This window comes from Octopus bimaculoides, chromosome 2 (assembly GCF_046866305.1).
Source record: "Octopus bimaculoides isolate indiv1 chromosome 2, ASM4686630v1, whole genome shotgun sequence".
Lineage (NCBI taxonomy): Eukaryota > Metazoa > Mollusca > Cephalopoda > Octopoda > Octopodidae > Octopus > Octopus bimaculoides.
The window spans coordinates 93,672,315-93,694,368 of NC_142929.1; the positions used below are offsets into that span (position 1 = coordinate 93,672,315).

At 38.7% G+C, this 22,054-nt stretch overlaps 1 protein-coding gene and 1 long non-coding RNA gene across 3 annotated transcripts in view; one reads left to right on the forward strand and one right to left on the reverse strand.

Moving 5' to 3' along the window:
* The window catches only part of LOC106872192 (pseudouridylate synthase RPUSD1), a 42,164-nt gene extending 34,991 nt beyond the window's left edge, over positions 1–7,173 (reverse strand). The window contains exon 1 of one of the 2 annotated variants that reach the window (XM_089347186.1): positions 7,084–7,173. The gene's annotated coding sequence lies outside the window, so the exon portion shown is untranslated. Of the gene's footprint in view, positions 1–3,258; positions 3,397–7,083 lie in introns of those variants that run through there. The other variant, XM_014919094.3, reaches the window with a different exon arrangement.
* On the forward strand, positions 3,448–13,351 carry LOC106872199 (uncharacterized). Its single transcript, XR_001409746.3, has 2 exons — positions 3,448–3,660; positions 13,080–13,351. It is a non-coding gene; the product is annotated as an uncharacterized LOC106872199 (long non-coding RNA).
* Positions 13,352–22,054: the final 8,703 nt, after the last annotated feature.

Consider the following 22,054-nt stretch of genomic DNA (forward strand, 5'->3'; position numbering starts at 1 on the left):
TGACATTGCAGGTGACAACAACAGTTTCAATAAATTTCTCAAAGAGAAAGCTCAATGGTGAGTGGCTTAGGAGAGTAAATCTCCAGTAGATCTGGTTTTGCAAAAAGCATATTGATGGTCATTAAAGAGGCAGGGGGATCCAAGGGGTAAGAGAAAGTTAAAAGGTTATCTTCATCACCTTTGATATGTTGGAAGTGTGATAGAACAACAGTTGGCAAGGTTAGAAGTAATTGGGGGATGAAGACACAGTGTAGTAAGAGTCTAAAAGATTGGAATATATTCATGTAGAGATCGAAGAGCTTGGTAAGGATAGAGGTTAGCTCTGAAGTGCATAGTTTGAGGGTAATGGAAATGTTGCTTAATTTTCATTTAAACAATAAATAGATGTAATATCTTTAAATAATTGTTCAAATCTATAATTAAGTAAGGAAGACATAATGCCACAAATGTATGTGAGATAAGTACCACTGTTTACTTTATTTCTGAATGAAAATTCAGTAGGTTTCTGAAGGTCTTGGAGTTGGTTTTAAATGGGTTTTTTTAATTACAGTGGCTGATATAACAATTACAAAACTGTTTTGCCAGAAACAACAGTTGTAAGTGACGTCTGGCCATCATACATCAATCTATTTGGCTTTTAACACCTACTGTCAATCTTAATGATGCATGTACATATGCAACTACAAACCATGTTGAATTGCTGTAGAATTGTGCAAAAAGTAGAAATAAAGAAAACATTGGTACTTATTGCATAAAAATGAATTTGTGGCATTATGCTTTTCTTATCTAATGATGAATCTGAACAATTATTTACAGATAATTAAATTTATCATTTGTAATAAATAACACTTCCACTATTTGTCCAAAGAAATGGCAATTCTTCCTATTGTAGTAGTAAACTCAACAGAAATTACAAATATCTTTTGGGGGTCATCAAAACGAAATACTTGTCCAGGGTGGTAGTTTGGCAGAATTGTTCAAATTTTAGTATTTATTCCAGTTCTTTGTGTTCTGAGTTCTTGGGTGGTAGATTTAATCCATTACCTGGTTTAACAGCACCGTCAGAGCGTGATCATTACCAGAGCAGCTGTCTGGCTTCTGTGCCAGTGGCACGTAAATAGCACCATTTGAGCGTGATTGTTACCAGCGTCGCCTTACTGGCACTGGTGCCAGTGGCACGTAAAAAACAACATTTTGAGCGTAGCCGTTGCTAGTACCGCTGGACTGGCCCTCGTGTCGGTGGCACATAAAAGCACCCACTACACTCTCAGAGTGGTTGGCGTTAAGAAGAGCATCCAGCTGTAGAAACTCTGCCAGATCAGATTGGAGCCTGGTGCAGCCTTCTCGTTCGCCAGTCCTCAGTCAAATCGTCCAACTCATGCTAGCATGGAAAGCGGATGTTAAACGATGACGATGATGATGATATAAATATTAAATATATATATATATAATATATAAAGGTTAATTGTACATAATGTGTGCATTTGGTAGAACAAACATGAAAAATAGAATTCTATATGGGTATATACATAATTAGGAGTGGCTGTGTGGTAAGTGGCTTGCTTACCAACCACATGGTTCCGGGTTCAGTCCCACTGCGTGGCACCTTGGGCAAGTGTCTTCCACTATAGCCTCGGGCCGACCAAAGCCTTGTGAGTGGATTTGGTAGACGGAAACTGAAAGAAGCCTGTCGTATATATGTATATGTATGTATATGTGTGTGTGTTTGTGTGTCTGTCCCCTCAACATCGCTTGACAACTGATGGTTGTGTGTTTACGTCCCAGTAATTAGCGGTTCGGCAAGAGACCGATAGAATAAGTACTAGGCTTCCAAAGAATAAGTCCTGGGGTCGATTTGCTCGACTAAAGGCGGTGCTCCAGCATGGCCACAGTCAAATGACTGAAACAAGTAAAAGAGTATATATATATATATATATATATATATATATATATATACTCTTTTTAATAATTTTAATCGGCACAACATTACAAAAATAACCCAAGGACTGAGTTTTTGTGCATAGCACTTGTCAAAGTTTCGTAAGTACCATATACAAAACTCTCGGTCTTTGAGTCACTTCGGTAATTTCAGCTGAATAATTATAATGAGAAGAAGAAAAAAAGCATATCTATATCTATATACAGGAAGAAAAGAATTGCACATTAATGTTTATCCCTTTTTTAACCAAGTATATCGCGACGCTGTTCATTTGAACAGAAATCGTTTTTCTGATAAAAGCTTAACAAGAAATGCATCACGTTGGCCAACGCTTTCGTATACTATAAATAGTTACAGAAACACTGATTTGTTCCCAAGGTATAAGTTAATGCTCAAGCATCTTCTGTCGACATTGACTCCCACGCACTATATATATAATATCCATACATATTCACAACACATACAATAGCTGTTATAATAAAGCTGAACACATTTTTGCTTGCAACTGTTTAAAAGTTATTTTGCCCCGATCGCACACACATATTTATGTGTGCATTCTTTGTTTGCGAGGCGGACAGTGCCCAATACGCACCCCGCTTTCTTTGTGTTTTCAGGTGCAGTCTCTTGTCCAAATAAATGAGCCACTGAATCGGCTTCCTCTCTCTCATATATATAAACACACACCGAATAAGCTGTTATGGTAATTTTTCTGGCATATGAATTTAAAATAAGCGATTCTATTTTTAAAATATAGTGAATGCACACAACGTTTTTCTTATATTCAGCTTTAGAGCCAGAAAATCCTTTAATATTTTCTATATTTTTTTTTTACGGGGGAATGAAGTGTCACTTATACTAAACTTTGAAAAATAAATAACGTAAAAAATTTTATAAAAACAGGAATAAACAAATGATCGGTAAGTGTATAAAAAACTATAATTTACATTAAAAGAAATATAATTCGAAATAATTACATTTTTCTTTGTTTATGTATATTTGTGTGATCAAAATATCTAAATACATATAATATTTTCAACGTTAAATTTCTAAAACCATTTTATAAATACAAAAATATAAAGCTCTAGATAAATAGCATGTGAATATTGTGTTCGACTTTTTCTTAAAAAGTTTTTCAATCCAATATTTACATACTTATTATCTGTAGCTTTATATGTGCTTCGAGATCCAGTTCCAAAACAATTATTTCACGTTCTCTTGAAAGTTTAGAAATTCTTATTATGTTAACAAAAATATATATTTGATTAAGCAATAAAATAATATAAAAACGAACAAAATATAATAATATGTCGGTAATTCACCCCAGAATCTCGACACGTGTTTTAGGTCGCCATTCGTCAGCTCTTCATTGAAACGAAACAAACTTCAACCTACATTTCCGGTGATATGGACTAATAATAACCGTTTTATAAGCACTAACTCTGTAAACTATATTTTTCAAAGCTATAATTTAAAATGTCTAAAAGCAAATCGACAGGATTACTTGATCTGTAATATTAAAAACAAAAGTCATTGTTCCCAGTTGCTAATTAAAGTGAAAGGCAAAAGAAAATGAAGACCACAAGATGGAGCATCGTCGGTTTATTGTGAGCGGCAAACTATTTCTTTAAAACAAAATATTCTTTCCACATGTAGATATGTATTTATTATTACACTGTATTGCTGCTAGTGAACATATTGATGATATAAATCAGTTAAACATGGTAAGATACAAATATTTTAGGCATTACGCATACATACATTCATATATATATATATATATGTGTGTGTGTGTATGTATATATATATATACATACATATATATATGTGTGTGTATGTATATGAATTTGTTTTGCAAGATTCCTGTTTGTGAAATCGTGTTCAAATATATTTTGTTATATTTCCAGAAATATAACCTCATACACACACATATCTATATATCACTTCTCTAATTGCTTAACTAAAATCTGTAGTGCTTTATATTTTATAAGTCTTACTATTATTTCTTTATGGTTAGTAAGGAAAAAATGTAGAATAGATCTCCAAAAGTTTGATCGTTAATTTTCCGGTTTTATAAATTGTTTTACATCTCTCGCTCTCTCTCTTTATCTATATATATATTATGAAAAAAATAAGCTAAAATCATATTTTAGCTTACAACTTCTCAAAGGAAGTGATACACCTAAGAATATAGGTTACATATATCCTCTATTTATATATATATATATATATAGTGACTGTGGTAAGAAGCTTGCTTCCCAACCACATGGTTCCCTGTTCAGTCCCACTGCGTGGTACCTTGGGCAAGTATCTTCTATTATAGCCTCGGGCCGACCAAAACTTTGCGAGTGGATTTGGTAGATGGAAACCGAAAGAAGCCTGTCGTATATATATATATATATATATGTGTGTGTGTGTGTGTATTTGTGTCAATGTGTTTGCCGGTACTACTAAAGCAGCGCGGACCCAAACGCGCAGTCGCGCGTCCGCGCTAGCTAGTTTTGAGTGGTCGATCCTAACCCTATCCCTAACCCTAACCCACGTGTGCAAATGAATACGTGGTTAGGGTTAGGATCGACCACTCACGACTAGCTAGCGCGGACGCGCGACTGCGCGTTTGGGTCCGCGCTGCTTTAGTAGTACCGTGTTTGCCTCCCCCCATCGCTTGACAACCGATGTTGGTGAGTTTACGTCCCTGTGATCTAGCGGTTCGGCAAAGGAAAAGGATAGGAATAAGTCCTAGAGTCGATTTGTTCGAGTAAATGCGGTGCTCCAACATGGCCGCAGTCAAAATGACTGAAACACGTAAAAGAATGAAAAAAAAAAAGAATATATATATTATTATTATTATTAATATTTAGCAGAAGTAACAAAGTGACTGAATGAGAGCTTCGTGCGTTTTTCCTGTTTACAGTAACATACCTATATTTTATAGATAGATAAAATCAAGTACTTGAAAAGGTATGCACCAGGTAGGGTTGGGTAATCTCTGTGGTTCCAGCCTATGATTAGTGAGGGTCGAAATATCGGATAGAATATTTCAGTCAAGTGCACAGAGAAAACCAACCGTATGAGTATTTAGCGCCTAAAGGGCTGGCCCAAATTACACGTTACTGAGTAGTACGTTGATGGTATATTCTAGGGTGTCCGACAAGTAAATTCCCTTGGTGTATTATTCGAATATTATTATTAATTTAATTATATATATGTATGTGTGTATGTAAGTTGTCTAAGAGTCCATAACTCAGGGGGAAAAAAAGTTCCTAGGCTAGTTGCGTGCGCATTAAGTAATAGCAATGACCTTCATGCAGTGTGCCGAGTGATGTAGCTGTGTTTATTTCGAAAGTTGTGTTTTTATGATCACATGTATTCTGTAGTCTACGATATTGTCATGGACAGGAAGTTGAAACAAAGAATCAACGTGAAATTTTGTGTTAAACTTGGGAAGTCTGCTACAGAGACATTGAGCAAGCTTCGGCAAGCTTACGGCGACGAGGCAATGGGTCGTACGCGATGTTTCGAGTGGCACGGGCACTTCAAAAGCGGAAGAACGTCTCTGGAAGACGATGAGCGATCTGGAAGACCTGCCATGAGCATCACCCTCGGAAATGTGGAGAAAATTCATCAGCTGGTGCATGAGGATGGTCGGAGGACAATCAACGACATTGCTGATGTTGTTGGTCTGTCGTATGGGTCCGTGCAGGCAATCCTCACCTCTGAATTAAACATGCGGCGTATCTCTGCCAAGTTTGTGCCCCGCCTACTGACCATTGAGTAGAAAGAATATCGCGTCGAAGTCTGTCAAGATCTCTATCAGCGTGACGCTGATGACCCATCCTTCATGTCGAGGATCATCACCGGTGATGAGAGTTGGGTATACGGGTACGACCCTGAGACGAAGCAGCAGCCGTCACAATGGAAGAGCCCTTCATCTCCACGACGGAAGAAAGTACGACAGAGCTGCAACTCAATCAAGACCATGCTCATCGTTTTTTTTTTTTTCGATATCCACGGTATTTTGCATCGAGAATTCGTTCCTCAAGGCCAGACCGTCAGTCAAAAGTTCTACTGCGACGTTTTGAAGCGCTTGAGGGAAGACATTCGGCGAAATCGACCGGATCTGTGGAGCGCTAAGAATTGGATTCTTCACGACAATGCACCCTGTCACCGAGCTCTCTTCACTCGTGAGTTTCTCGCCGAAGACAACATGGTGTTGCCTCCGCACCCGCCCTATTCGTCAGATTTAGCACCTGCGGACTTCTGTCTCTTCCCCAAGATGAAGATGCAGCTCAAAGGTCGCCGTTTTAACACCGTTGTCGAAATCCAGAGCGAATCGTAGAAGGTCCTCGACTCGTTCACGGAAAACGACTTCCAGGCCGGATTCCAAAAGTGGAAGGAACGCTGGGACCGGTGTATTGCTGCGCAAGGTGACTATTTCGAAAGAGATGATGTTAAAACTTAGGTAAATAAGTTATTTTTTTATTAAATATAACTAGTCCGGGAATTTTTTGATGCCACCTTGTATATAAAATGTATACACGCAAACATAATTTTTCTTTTTAGAAATTTTCACTACTCCCAAAATAACTAATAAAGTACATGCAAAACTCAGTTACTTAATTCTAAACTAAAATTGAACAAAGTTCTATTTACATACTGCTAATTATATTTTCGAACTTATGTGTTAATCGTCGGTAAATAACATCTAATTGAATCCAGAGAAACATTTTCAATTAATTATGGTTCCTTAGTGAGTGCCGAAGATTAAACTTTCACTATCCTGAATAGGTATCAGATTCTAAAATGGCTCAAGTTTCAGATTTTGTAGAAGTGAAGTCACGAAGTCACAAATGAATTAAATTTTGGGATGTAAAATTTTCAATGACACCTTTAATTTTTTTTTTTTCCCCCAATATCATGACTTAAAACCACAAAATGTAATTCAAATAAGAAAAAAAAAAAGGCTGTATTGACTTTATGTTATGAACCTCAAAATATTTTTAGCTTATTGTTTGATTTTTCTCCTCCAAATAACGTAAACGGTGAAGGTAAAGGATATGCACACCACCCGTTTTGGGCGTAACAAAAACCCTAACCACCGGATGTGCGTATTTTTTACCTTCGCCACATAAATAGTTCTTGCATACCTTTTTCATACACGAAATTCTGGTTGTGACAAAAGAAAGGCTTGAAAGTAGTATGGAAGATTTTAAACCGCTAAAGTATATTTTGGTCTAAGTTATTAGCCCCCCTTCCTACGTCAACATTATTCATGACCCTAGCTTCGGTCTGTGGTGACTCTTCCACTCATTTACGCTAACAATAATGGGTTAATGTTTACTTTAACTCCTGGTCACCAAAAAAAAATATATATATATAATAGGTGTAAAAAATGTGTTTTAAACGAATACGAAAGCAAAAATTTGGATGGGGAGAGGACTTTCGGAAAATTCACAAGATCTGATTTTTTTCCCTCATTTATAACTTTTAGGAAAATGGATCTTTTAATGAAATTTTATATAAAATACCTTTCAAACGGCATAGATTACAATTATAAAGAAATTTGTGGGGAAATTTTTTTCTGGGGTGGGTGGGGAGAGGACTTTCGACGAGAAAGAAATTCGTAAATTATTCTTTTGCTTGAGTGTAATGGAAATAAGTTTGAAAAAAAAAATTTTTAGATTAATCTTTTTTTCATTTGAGTAATGGAAAAAAGGTTTTAAAAAAGATCCCAACGGTGGAGATGTGCTAAAAACAACAGCTAAATCGCCCATAACATTTCTTTTTGTTAGTGAAACCATATTCAACACTATATTTATGAATTTGTTTCTCAAACCATGATACATGACTTAGATTGGTTTTGGCCATTATCGGCCCAGGCCATGATTAACTCAATAGCACCACCCGGAAAAGACGGATCTAGTTCAAAACGGGGGCACCAGTTTTCATTTATGTTTTATGTAGTGTTTTTGGTACCGAAAGACTTTCAAACTTCGTATACTTATCTATTTTTGTGTTATAGAACAGAAAAAATGTTTGTATTCGAATTAATTTCATGTAAAAAATTGTCTTATTTCGATAATTTCAACCAATCACTGACAAGTATTCAGCTGTTTACAGTTACTCCTTTGGCAGTTTAAGCGGTGTAAAGCGTATTTAATCTCCATTACTTCTGACATTTTGCAGAGAGGCAACACACGTGTGTTCGTTTTCCCTAACCCTAATTGACTTGCTCCTTCCCTCAAAAACCAGGCCTTGTGCCTATAATAGAAAGGTTTATTAGCTACTGTCAATATGCTTCAGCCATTTTTTGACAAGGAAATAATAATTTTATCACCGCCAGAATCGTTTGTTTACGTAGTCAGCACTTAATGTATTCGGCTGAATGGACGTCAGTCATTGGTTGAAATTACAGAAATACGACAACTTTAATATGAAATAAATTGCAATATAATAATTTTTCTTAAGACTAAGAGAAAAAGATGTTTTATATGACACATTCTACCAGTGTCCCAAGTTTCAAAGTGTTTCGTTAAGAAAATACTGGTGCCCCCGTTTTGAACTAGATCCGAAAAGACTTTTAGTTAATTATTCCAGGACACCACGGACCACTCAAGCAGAGAATTATTGTTGGTTGAGACGTATCCAGGTGTAGGTGGTCTATCCAGTATTTCCTGGAGGAATTTGTCCAGGTACCATTTGAAAGTTGTGGGATCTTTTTCTACTTTAATTTCTTTATGGATAACATTGGGAAGAGCAGGACCATTTGCAGTGAAGAAATTGTGGCGGTGTTCTTATGCGATGTTATCTCGACCTTTATAGGGGGTGCATTGCACGGAGGCCTAGTCTTGGGTGAATTGTAAACATTATACTGATATCATTTGGATAATATTAGCGAAATATTTTCCACATGGTATTGCCAAGAATAAAGTTTCAGCTGTTTAAGTCAAGCCCAATAATCAAGTCCCATCATGCCATTTATTTTTTTAGTGATTGATCTTTGGTGCTCTTTGATCCTTGTTATGTCTTGTTTCTTGTAGGAAGACCACAATGGGCAGCAGTATTCAAGGTGTGGCCTAGTGAATGTGGAGAAGAGAAGGATGATGGTTCCATGATCCCTAGACTGAAAAGTTCTGAGAATCGATGAGCACATTCTGCGGGCAACATTGACTTTTTTGTTGATGTGTACTTTTCAGTTAAGGTTGATATTATCCGATGGTTCAAGTAGGTCTCCCGATGGTAGTGTATATGGCTGTTTGAGTGTGCCCTCATTTCCAAAGTGGATGAATTCAAATTTTTCTTCATTCAACTGCACATTATTTTTTTGTGCCCACTGGGTTACTGCGCATAGGTCCAATTGAAACATCATTCGATCATATGCTCCCTTAATGACTTTCTGAAGCTTAGAGACATCTGCAAATGTTTTAATGGTGCTATGTTCAATAGAATCGGCAATGTCATTGATATAGATAATAAAAAGAAGTGGACCCAGAACAGTACCCTGCGGGACTCCACTGATGACCTTTTTTGGTCTTGAGTTGATACCATCAACCACAACATACTGGGTCGTGTTTGTTAGGAAATACCTAATCCATTGAAGTGGCTTTCCACTGACTCCAGCGTTTGAAAGTTTCCTTAGCAGTGTATTGGGATCTCTTTCAAAACCTTTTTCTATTACAAAATGAATCTAAAAAAATTTTTTTAAAACTTTTTTCCATTACATTCAAGTAAAAAAGTAATTTATGAATTTCTTTCTCTTTGAAAGTCCTCTCTGCACCCCCTCAGAAAAATTTTCCTCACAAATTTCTTTATAATCATAATCTATGCTGTTTGAAAAGTATTTATATAAAATTTCATCAAAAGATATCCATTTCCCTCAAAGTTACGAGGGGGAAAAATCGGATCTTGTGAATTTACCTAAAGTCCTCTCCCCACCCCCAGTTCGTTGGTGCAATTTTTTGTTTTCATATTCATTTAATACACATTTTTTTACACCTATTGCACTTGTTTTTTATTTTTTGGTTTGGTGACAAAGAGTTAAGGTAAACATTAACCCTGGTTAATGTTTACTTTAACTACACTTCAAATTACTCCACTAAACATGATACTCCAATAAATATAAACTCTCAACGACTCCTACGACTTACCTTGTTGCAACCAATACGCTACTCTTTATAAGAGTTCGATGAGTCTATTCTTCCAATCACACAGGGGTGTCAATGACTCTCTCCACAATATATATATACACATGCATGCATACATACAAGGTGCATTCAAAAAGTATCCAACTTCATTTTTCCCCACCAAAACTAATGATATGGTGGGGGGGATGCCACTCTTCCAGCACATGCATGAAAATTTTCATGCCAGTGGGTCATATCAATTCCTGGCTATTATGCCTAGAGTACAGATGTAGTGTGTGCTCATCAGATTTTTGTTTTCACCAAATGCATCAAGTTTTACCAAAAGCTTGGTGATATTCAAGCTCAAATCATCCAGGAGATTCAGCAGGCTTTGGCAATGATGCCATGGCAAAACTCAGATCAAGGAGAAGTACAACTGCTTCAAACATGGCTACACATCAGTGAAGAGCAAGGCACACTCAGGCAGGCCATCCACAAGCCGAAATGAGGAACCAATCAGGGAGATTTCGCAAATAATCATGAAAGACTGTTGTGTAATAAACTAGGAAATTGCTCATGAAGTAGGAACAAGCACAAGATCAGTGCATTCCATTTTAACAGGATTTGTACATTCAGAAAGTGTCAGCAAAATTCATTCCCAAGGTGCTGGGTGAGCAGCAGAATCAACTCCACATGGAAATCACTCGAGATATGTTGGACAGTGCAGACCATAACTTGGACTTCATGAAGACCTAACTTTCATCATTGTTTGGGAACATTGGTAGTGCACTTCTGTACTGCTGTGTATCATCTGGTCCAGTTAACTTCAAATTTTGTTATCTATCTTTCTTGACTATCATATTTCTCCTCAGCAAGCACTTTATTCATCATCATCATCATCGTTTAATGTCCGTTTTCCATGCTACCATGGGTTGGACAGTTTGACTAAGGTCTGGAGAGCCAGTGGCTGCACCAGGCTCCAAACTGATCTGGTAATGTTTCTACAGCTGGATGCCCTTCCTAACGCCAACCACTCCGAGAGTGTAGTGGATGCATTTTACGTGCCACCAGCACAGGAGCCAGTCAGGTGGGCCTGGCATTGATCATATTCAGATAGTGCTTTTTAAATGTCTCTGGCACAGGGACCAGTCAAGGGGTATTGGCATTGTCCACGTTCAGATGGTACTTTTTATGTGCCACTGGCACGGGAGCCAGTCGGGCAGACCTGGCATCAACCACGTTCAGATGGTGCTTTTTATGTGCCACCAGCATAGGAGCCAGTCAGAGGGCACTGGCCACAGCTACAATATTGGTTCTACTTGACTCAACAGGTCTTCTCAAGCATATCATATCACCCAACACATCGAGGGTACTCTTAACTGGGTCGGACATGCATGGCTGTGATCTCACTTTAATTGCTGGGTCTTCTCAATCACAGCCTATCTCCAAAAGTCTCGGTCTCCTGTCATTGCCTCTGTGAGGTCCAATGTTTGAAGTTCATGCTTCACCACTTCATCCCATGTCTTCTTGGGCCTATCTCTTCCACAGGTTCCTTCCACAGTTAGGGAATGGCACTTCCTCATACACCTGTCCTCATCTATATGTAACACATGACCATACAAGCGCAGTCGTCTCTCTTGCACACCACATTTGATGCTTTTTATGCCCAACTTTTCTCTCAGAGTGCTTACACTCTGTCGTGTATGCACACTGACATTACACATCCAGCAGATCTTACTAGCTTCATTTCTTTCAAGCCTACGCATGTCCTCAGCAGTCACGGCCCATGTTTCACTGCTGTGTAGCATGGCAGTTCACACACATGCATCATACAGTCTACCTTTCAACTTAAGCGAGAGGCTCTTAGTTGCCAGCAAAAGTAGGAGTTCCCTGAACTTTGCCCAGCCTATTCTTATTCTAGCCGCTACACTCTCAGAGCAACCACCTCCACTACAGACTTGGTCGCCTAGATAGTGGAAGCTATTAACTGCTTCTAGTTTCTTCCCCTGGCATGTGGTGGAATCTGTTTTCTGAACATTTTCTGCATCTGCCACACACAAAAACTAGCTTCCTGGTTAACCTTCCTTTGATATTGCTGCACCTTTTATGTGTCCATAGCTTACACTGGGTACATCGTATGGAGTTTCTACCCATGCCTTTTCTACAGATCAAGCAGGGTCATCTGCCTGAAAGGGTGTTTTGATTTGACAGCCTTCTTACTTACTAAGACTGGTTTTTGCTAGGTTAACCCTAAGGCCCTTCGCTTCTAGACCTTGCTTCCACACCCTAAACTTTGTCTCTAGTTCTGGCAATGACTCAGCTATTAGAGCAAAGTCATCAGCATAGAGAAGCTCCCAGGAGTAGCTTTTTATTGCCTGGAGGACTATAATGAATAAGAGGGGGCTGAGGACTGATCCTTGGTGAACCCCTACTTCTACCTGGAATTCTTCATTATACTTGTTGCCAACCCTCACCTTACTGACAGCATCCCTGTACAGGGTTTGTACAGCTCTTACCAACCACTTGTCTATCCCCAGTTTCCGCATTGACCACCAGATAAGGGATCAGGGGACCCTGTCAAAGGCTTTCTCCAAGTCAACAACCAAGTACAGAGGTTTATCTTTGGCTAGATATTTCTCCTGCAGTTGCCTGACTTGTTAAAAATAGAAGCCAAATCTCTTTCAACCAAGACAAAGAATTGAAGGGTTTTTTTTTACTTCTAAAAGCTGAAATATTTTGTTGGTTAACTGATTTAACAAATAATTCAATAACCTTAGAACAGATCAATGGTTAGTTTTATGGCCAGTCCAAACATAAGTTTGTGTTGAGATGAAAGTATGAAATCTTTGTATTTCTATAGGATTTTTCACAAGGGTATGCAATTTTCTTAATTTGGATGTTAGTATCTGTTTCAAGATACTTTACTTTTTTTTGACATTTGTCTTATATTACATTATTATATTAATGACATTTCTTTATGAAATTATCTGGATTTTTCTTTCTTTTCTTTTCATTAACAGATACAACCAGAATTTAATGTTGAAAGCCTATATTACTATTTACTCCTCTTCCCAGCATCTGTGGTAGTTATTGTTGTATGTTTATTTCTGAACTGGTTTGGACTGAAACTTTTCCAACACAACTAAACCCACCAGTAAAGAATTTGTCAAGGAGCTGTGTGTATGAGAAATGTTAATATTATTTAAATAAAACTTTTTAAACTGGTGTAAAAATTTATTTTTAAAACTGATGATTTATAAATTAAAAGAAAGAATCCAGATATATGAAATGAGATTTTGTTTATGTTTTTTATCACACAGATATAGCAATCGGGAAATATAATTATATGTCAAAACCCCTGTGCACCAATGAGCTGAGTGTGTTGTACATGCTGTCATTGTAAAAGGGAGAAGTTATTCCCCTATGATATGTCCTACAACGACCAGTATATTTTGTGTCTGAGACTGCCCAGACATGTTAAGAATAAATATGCAAATATTCCAGATCTTGCGCATTGTATAAATAATGATATTTTTTATATACATATACAGTTTCTATGAATCCATGAGTTAGAAAGAAGAAATTTAATTCCATACCTGCTATCTCTGAAGAGCACATGGTTTTAGTTAACTGCCCTGTTATCTAATATCCAATGTAAAATCAGTTTGTAAGATCAGCTGAAATTGATTTATAATACTGTGAACTTTGATTAATATATATAAATACATACACACACACAACATCATCATCATCATCATCATCATCGTTTAACGGCTGCTTTCCATGCTAGCATGGGTTGGACGATTTGACTGAGGACTGGTGAAACCGGATGGCAACACCAGTCTCCAATCTGATTTGGCAGAGTTTCTACAGCTGGATGTCCTTCCTAACGCCAACCACTCAGAGAGTGTAGTGGGTGCTTTTACGTGTCACCCGTACGAAGGCCAGTTAGGCGGTACTGGCAACAGCCACACTCAAAATGGTGTATTTTATGTGCCACCCGATCAAGAGCCAGTCCAGGGGCACTGGCAACGATCTCGCTCGAAAATCCTACGAAGGCCAGTCAGTCAGGCGATACTAGCAACGGCCACGCTCAAAATGGTGTATTTTATGTGCCACCCACACAAGAGCCAGTCCAGGGGCACTGGTAACGATCTCGCTCGAAAATCCTACGAAGGCCAGTCAGGCGGTACTGGCAACGGCCACGCTCAAAATGGTGTATTTTATGTGCCACCCGCACAAGAGCCAGTCCAGGGGCACTGGTAACGGTCTCGTTCGAAAATCCTTACACATGTCACGAGCACAAGTGCCAGAAAAGCGACGCTGGGCACAGGTGCTATCCCGATTTCGCTATTCGCTTGCCCCAATAAGTCTTCGCAAGCTGAGTTTCGTGTCCAATGAAGGAGACGACATTGGCACGGGTGCCAGTCGTCGAATCTAATTCGATTTCACTTGCCTCAACAAGTCTTCGCAAGCGGAGTTTAGTGTCCAATGTAGGAAAGGTATGCATGAGTGGGCTGGCTACACCACTAGCAGATGCCTCAGATTATGGTCTCACTTGGCTTGCCGGATCTTCTCAAGCACAGCACATTTCCAAAGGTCTCGGTCAGAAGTCATCGCCTCGGTGAGGCCCAATGTTCAAAGGTCTTGCCTCACCACCTCAGCCCAGGTCTTCCTGGGTCTACCTCTTCCACGGGTTCCCTCAAGTGTTAGGGTGTGGCACTTTTTCACGCAGCTATCCTCGTCCATTCTCACCACATGTCCATACCAGCGCAATTGCCTCTCTTGCACACCACAACTGATGCTTCTTATGTTCAGCTTTTCTCTCAAGATACTTACACTCTGACGGGTATGCACACTGACATAACACATCCAGCGGAGCATACTGGCTTCATTCCTTGCGAGCTTACGCATGTCCTCAGCAGTCACAGCCCATGTTTCACTGCCATGTAGCATGGCTGTTCGTACACATGCGTCATACAGTCTGCCTTTTGCTGTCTGAGTGAGAGTCCCTTTGTTGCCAGCAGAGGTAAGAGCTCTCTGAACTTTGCCCAGGCTATTCTTATTCTAGCAGCTACACTTTCAGCGCACCCAACCCCACTACTAAATTGGTCACCCAGATAGCAGAAGCTATCAACTACCTCTAGTTTTTCTCCCTGGAATGAGACAGAAGTTGTTTCCTGTTTGTTTACAGTGTTTATTGCACCTGAACATCTGCCACATACAAAAACTAACTTCCTAATTAACCTGCCTTTGATATTGCTGCACCTCTTATAGGTGTAGGAGTGGCTTTGTAGTTAAGAGGTTCTATGATCAGTCCCACTGCATGGCACCATAGGTAAGTATCTTCTACTATAGATCTGGACTGACAAAAGTAGATTTGGTAATTAGAAATTGAATGTGTCTGTATATACATATAAATATGTGTTTGTGGATGTACATATGCCAGAGTGTATGTGTGTGTGTCCTTGTCTTGACATTGCGTAATTGTTGTAAATGAGGTGACTGTCATGCAAGCAGTATCATCCATTTCTAATGTTCTGTGAAATCATGGTTTGCCATGGGGAAATATTACCTTGCTTGAAAACCCGTGAGGGTTGGTGACAAGGAGGGTATCTGGTTGAAGAAAATCTGTCTTAATAAACTCTGTCTAAATCATGTGAGCCTGGAAGAAATGTGGACCTTAACACAATGATGATGTGGTTGTGTGGTGAAGAAGCTCACTTCTCAGCCATGTGGTTTCAGGTTCAATCTTACTGCACAGCACCTTGAGATTCTACTATAGTCCCCAACTGATGAAAGTCTTGTGAGTGAGTTTAAATTGGGTAGGTGGAAACTGAAAACGTCTTTTGGTCTTGACATTGCATGATGATTCTAAAAAAGCACCATTTGTTTCCATTCATGGATGAAAAACATTTGGCCATAGAGATATATTACCTTACCTGGAAACAGGTGAGGGTTCAGTACAGGAAGAGCATTCATCTGTAGAAAATCTGCAAGTGTTGCAAAGGGGACACTAAAATCACAATAATGATATGTGTACGTCTGAGTAGTGTGCATATATACTAGCTTAAAATTTGCACTCCATGTGGACTTTTAAGCTAGCTCTTGTGGCCCAAAACTAAAGGGAGCAGTAATAGAACATTTATTGATACCCTTCCAATATGGTATTTCCTTAAATTCGGTTTAAATTTATATACATATATGTATAAGATATTTTTCAAAGCATGGTAAGTCCTTATTCATGCAGAAGTTACTTTGAAATTGGTTAATTTTGTTTTACTTCAATATCCTCATTTTAGTCATTTAGTTGGACTTACATCAAATTTCTTACCATCGTAACACCTTGAAGCTACTTTAAAAAAGTTCAACTAAAAGTCACCAGGTACTTTAGGTAGAACAAATATCTTAATTCTGACAGCGCTACTAGCTTGTCTTTTCATTGGCTTATTAGGTCCCTACTTATTGATGCTTAATACAAACATACAAAGTAAAATTAAGAATGAACTTATGATGATAAATATGTTGCAAATATAGGCATTCTTAAATGTGTGATGGTGAAAATAAATTGCAGCCTCTTCATAAACCACTCTTGCGGACTATGTCAATGAGCTGGTGTTAGGGCTGCTGTAACAGCCCAGAATATACCCCTGTCAAGACTATACCCCCTCCAGACAGCCAGCCCAGAATATACACTTGTCCAGACTATATACCCCATGCTTGCGGACAAATAACACATGTACCTCACTTGTAAATGTTGTCTCAGAGCATATTCAAACATAGCAATTTAGAATTATCAAATGCAAATATTCAATGTATCAATATAAACCCAATGTATAGGTAGACTGGAAAAAAATTGACGACTCTTGCATGCTGCACAGTGCACCTGTACTATGAGTCATAACCTAGACTCATGCAAATGTGGCCATTCATGTTGTGTTTATATTAGTACATTTTAGAGTATTTTGCATTTGATAATTCTAAATTGCTATGTTTAAACTGAAATTTACTTGTAACTTTTAATTCTTCATTGAGTGATATATTTTATATATGTTCAGAGGCAACTTTTATATGTGAGGTACATTTGTGTTATTTGTCCGTATATGGGGTATATTCTGGTCTGGTTGTCTGGAGCGGGTATATTCTGAGCTGTTACACTGCCAATTTTCAATCCTGTTTAGACTTGTTGCACCTATACTCCCGCACCGATCGAAAGTTGCAGAGAGATGCCTGCATTCAAGTACGTGCGTGTATGCCCTGCATGCATTGCCTCATGTACAATGGTTCCAGTTTTAGCTAAAACCAGAAAACCTAGGGATTTTAACGTTAAAAATCTGAAAATTGGCTACCCCTTTGCAGACCCCAGTTTGGGAACCAAGGTTGTAGACTGAGATACAAGGGTCCCAGATGGACAGACAGAATTTTACGTTTATTATTATAGATATATATTAATAACTGTTTGAGTCTACTCCGTATGAGGTAAAATGCGGGTGTGTAGGATAAACCCATCTTATTGGGAGAAGAGTAATGGATTTTAAGATAAATTCAAGATGGCTTCTAGATTTTCGGCCTCTGTTGGTCAGCTCATTTTATTTGGTACCTGACATGATAGGGTGAGGTGTTGTCACAGATTAATAGCTCAGTTACTGTTCAATGAAGTGTTAACACATTAACAGCAGCAGTCTCTATCTGGGAATAATCAGATTTGATGGTGTTAGGTAATAACTGAGGCTGGATGATCAAGATGAGTGGGGCTGTAGTCTGTATGGGTGATGGATATTAAATACCCAACCTGCCTTAGTGTGTTGGGCATCCAGTCTTCAGGTGGTATAGCTTAGCTGTCAGTAGCTTGAAATTCGTTAACTGGGTGTACTTCTGGTGGCAACAATAAAATGGTTTGCTCTTATTGTTAATGGTTTGCACAGTTTGGTAGAGTATGTTTAGTCTTTTGACCGAGTTAGCCATTGCGAGTTCCATGGAAGTAAGTGGGGTGGGAGGCCTATTAATGACACTCCATTTGGTGTAGGGGAAATTGGTCCAATGGTTGCAGAGTCTCCAGGTGAAGCACAACGGAGATGAAATTTTCATTGTCCTTGCACATGAAGGAATGCATATGTTGTGTTTACATTCTTTTAAAATCATTGACTGTCATGCACCGTTCCATTGATCTCAGTGATCAACTGGTAATTACTGTAAAAACCCATGTAATTTGTGCACCTGTGTAATTTACGCAGGTGATTTTCAGGATAAAAATTGTTAAAAAAAGCTTCTACTCTTGTAAAATTCGCACCCAAAAGTTTTCAGAATTGCTGATATGGGCTGGGGAAAAAGGTTTTCACTTTAGTTGTATTTAGCATAATTTCACTTACTTATGATTAGATTTTATTAAACTTTCATTAAATAAAAATAATTTCTGTTTAACAGGTATCACATTGAAAGCTATTAAATTACAAAGTGTTTGTATTGTTTGTAATAAACTTTATTTTACATTTCTTGCCCACAAGAAATTATGTCCAATCTTTAGCATACTTCTGTATGTCTTCTCAAATCATGATTACGGGAAAAGGATCTCAAACCATGATCAACAAAAACAAAGCTGATAAATATGCACAAGTGTTGCAAAATAAGTTTAATTACTAATAAACATCAGCTTGGATGACACTTTACTCAACCGACAGAGGAAGGTGATCGATCAAACTGATTATGTAAACAATTGTGATTGGTCGAAAGTGTCTTCTTGACTCAAGCTCTGATTTTCTGCCTATTCCTGTCAGAACCTTTGATACAGTGTATCGAAATTTTAATCCCTTTCACACTTATAAAATGTCAAGCAAACTTTAAAATTTGTCATTACCGTTTTAGTTGGGTGACCAAACTGATAGTTTGGTAACCCACTAAAATAAACATTAAAAATTGAAAGGAGAAAATAAACAGCTTTGCAAGTTTAACTCCGTCTTTATTGAACAAGAGAGATGTGAAATTTGAGAAACGACTTGTTAGAATATACACATCTGTGAGGAGATAAGAATAGCAAAAATATACTATACCAAAAGAACTGGTATTACATACATTGCAAGTGTTCTATGAAGAGAACGTAAGATTGCTGCATAATTCAATATGAATGTGAAATGACATAAAACATTGTATAAGGTAAATGAAGGTTTCTGTAGGAACACTAAATAATACTCACTTAGTGAGTTTACATGTGCAAGGATGAATTATGATCTTGTCGTCAACGTTAGATGCAGTAAGAGCTGGTAGTGGCAATGTCGGCAGCAATGAATTTCATTATCCTAACGCGGAGAAAGCAAGCAATAGCTTCCTGGAGGCAAACGCAAGCTAGACTTCTTTAGCAGAGAAAAATTGATCTATTTAAGGAAATTGCTGGGCTCTATCGTGATAGGTAGAAAGTCCAAGTAATGTAAAATATAGCTCAGACCGTGATTACCAGCATGAATGTCAAACTTCAAAATGTAGTTAACCATTTAATGATTTTAGTAAATTTATACAGAAAAAGTAAGCATTATACCATCTTGCATAAATAAAAGTTAACTTTATGATATTTTTTCTATGAAAAACTGTTCTGATTTTAAATGAGTCAACTTAGCCCTGATCCTGAAGCCGGTAACTACTAGTCTATGTTGTGGGGTGCATTCTTTGCCTGGGAAGGTATTGCGAATTATAAGCAGCCATCTTTCCCTTTTTCTGGTGAGGATGTAGTCAATTTGGCTAGCGTGTCTAGGTTACTGGCAGGTTTCCTGAAGTTAGTATTGCAAACCATAAAATCATTTGCATCGCAGAACTCCAGCAGCCTGGTTCCCTCCTCACTGCAGGAACCAAAACCATAGCCTTCATGTATGCCATGGAAGCCTCCTGCATATTGTTCAATATGGCCATTGAAGTTACCAGCCACAAAGAGAAGGTCCCTGTCATTTGTCAACAAGGTAGTCTGCAAGAGGGTGTCATAAAATCGGTTTTTACTGTCTATCAGGTTGCCCCAGCTGAGGGGCATAGGATGAGATAATGGTTGCTAACCCATGATGAAGCACTAATCTAATCTTAAGTATTCTGTTGCATACTCTGACTACCTCAATTACCTTATCAACACATTTCTCCGCAAGAAGTATACCCATGCCCCAACCCCATCAGTGTTCCCTGCCCAGAAAATCTTGTACCTGTGTTCTTTGCCTGTGAGGAACCTAGCGGAACCTCCTCTCCACCTTACTTCTTGGAGGCAGCACAAATCGACACATCTCCATTCAAGCATTTCAACAATCTCACCAGACCTACCTTTCAGTGTGCCAACTCTGAGGGTGTGGGCCTGTAAGTCCCTGGGATGGGGGACAGCAGCATCATGTACCTGAAAAGAAAGCTCGCATTTGGCAGAATTCATAAACAAACAATAGCCTTCAATTCAACCTGCATACACTACACCATCATTTTTATGCACTATATAATCACTACCTTACATAGGTAAACCTATGTATGTAGGGGTGGGGATGGCATAAAGCCTTTAGAAGTGTTCATGGGAGACAACCAAAGGATGACAGAGGATAGGAACTTCTGGTACAGGTGGAGGGGTACCAACAGTACCAGATGGGACTCTATCTATGACTCTGTTGTTGTCCTCAACAACCTGCTGGAGAAGAATAGGGGAGCTGTCCACAGGGTGATGACACAGCTGAAGCTGCAGACCTTCACTGATTCTAATGTCGGTTTCCTGATGTCTAATGTTGCCAAGGCCTTGGATAAAATCTACAAGGTGGACCAGGATTATCTCAGGAGCTTTCTGCCATCTGTAGTGGCTACTGTCATGAAGTTGAAGGAGGCCAAGTTCAAACATCTCCTGTACTGCAGTCCTGTAGTGGATGCAATACTGGCAGGCATCACAAAAAGGTTTGGGTTCCTCCTAGAAGACCTGGAGTACCAGCTGGCCGCTGCCTTCCACCCCAAATTTTGCCTCTTCAGGTTGGAGTAGTATAACAGCCAGGTTAGCAGAGTAACGAATGCCATGGGAGCCGTCATAGAGACAGCCCTAATGGAGACCAATGAAGAAGGTAGCGACACCACCAGCAATAAGAATGATGGGAGAGCAGGAGTCACAGGTCACTTAAACCCAAGGTACAGAGCTTGGTGAAGACCTGGCTGGAGGCCGTCTTGAAGAAGGTCCTGACTGAAGTCACCTTTTTGGGTAAGCAGGTCTTGATCGACCTGTTCACCAAGTTGTTAGCACTCCGTCACTTATGACATCAAGAGTTCCAGTTGATCCGATCAGTGGAACAGCCTGCTCGTGAAATTAACATGCAAGTGGCCGAGCACTCCACAGATACGTGTACCCTTAATGTAGTTCCCGGGGATATTCAGCGTGACACAGTGTGACAAAGCTGACCCTTTGAATTACAGGCACAACAGAAACAGGAAGTAAGAGTGAGAGAAAGTTGTGGTGAAAGAGTGCACCTTGATCATTATCTGATTTTGGCATACTATACCTTTTTGGAAAGCTCTATGTCTAAACTACAACATAAAAATTTCAGTCCTCTAGGTCTGTTTTAGCGGTTCTAGTGTCAAAAAAACCAAACCGAAACTAAATTCATGTGATAAAAGTTAGCGGTTATCATTTAGCGTTAGCTTCTGCTTTTTTTTTTTTTTTTTTGACCTCTTTAGCGATTTGGCGTTTGCGAAGCTAACTTTTAATAGTTAGCGGTTAGCGAAGCTAACATTTTGGTTAGCTGAACCCACCACTGTATGTATATATATTGTCAGTAAATCATAAATCCGAAAGAGAAGCATATTCTAAATTATAGAGCAGTAGAGTAATTTGATAAAGATAGCTATGGTCGGTATATGGGGTTATCCTGGTTCGGTAAAAAGAGATTGATAGAATAGGCTTTTAAAAAATAAGTACTGGGGTTAGACGGCCTGTTTCCGTCTACTAAATTCACTCACAAGATATTGGTTGGCCTAGGCCTATAGTAGGAGATATTTGAGCAAGGTA